Here is a 1,078-nt window from a genome sequence, read left to right on the forward strand (position 1 = left end):
TTTTCGGTTCTTGCTGTCCACTGCAGGGGACTGTATAAAGGATGGCACCTCATTATCTTCAATCATAAGCAGGTAGCTTATGAAGGCAACTTGTAACTCACTGTGCTCGCAGCTTGGACCGTTCCAGATCCTGATCCTGAAGGTTCGTTCAGTGGCTTCTCAGAGGAATAACGGAGGCGCGGCTGATATTGAGAATTTTCCATGTTAGCATGATTCCAAATGACTGGGCAGCTACACTCACTTGCTGTTCGAAGGCCTCTTGTGTCGAGAAAAGCCAGGCTAGTGCGATGCAACAAGTCAGTCAATTTCGTTATACGATTTTGAAGTCAACATACCAAATAGTAGCCAAGGAAACGAAACGTGTTCGATATTCTTTGACCCGGAGTGACAAAGGAATACTTGCGAACGACGGTTCTGCTGGTGACGGGCCGGGTATTTATAGCATTGCAGGAAGTCATTCTGCCTACGCCGATGCGATAATCATTGTGAATTGTGAGGGCTCAAACACAAACTACTCTTCAATTATCACTGGTTCAACATTTCCATCATTGCCTTAACGCAACTCTCAGAGACATTGCATTTTGTGCCTGGTGATCCAGAACACGAAAACATTTTCTTGCTATTGGCATTGTTTCAACAGTCATGAGGATGCCGCAGAAAAGAACTGACGACGGTCATCACCATTTACCACCACGAGTACGCACTTTTATGCGACCGGTGAGGCGACGAGGTCAAGCCATTTTATTTCACTCATCGGCGATGAGCCCGTTAGTCCCCGCAACAACAACTCAGCGGAGGCAGGTAGACCGCAGGTTTCTTCGTTGCCTACCTCGCATATCGGAGAAAATCCATCACCTACACAATGTCAAGTAGATACAAGCTATGGGTCGGCGCGCGGCTGATTCGCACAGCCCCATCTCACAACAGAGTTTCTTGTAGGGTGAGCCAGTCACTAGTTCGATTACGTTTTTGAATAACAAACCTCTGCGGTCAGCCGCGTCTTTGCAAAGGCATTACCCGCATCAAACTCCTGGGAACGAAGCGGATGCAGGTGGGTGGTACTACTCGGAAATATAAG

Source organism: Penicillium manginii, assembly GCF_028828005.1.
Source record: "Penicillium manginii strain IBT 31320 chromosome Unknown utg000008l:1.0-3226943.0:1.0-3228205.0, whole genome shotgun sequence".
In the NCBI taxonomy this organism is placed as follows: domain Eukaryota; kingdom Fungi; phylum Ascomycota; class Eurotiomycetes; order Eurotiales; family Aspergillaceae; genus Penicillium; species Penicillium manginii.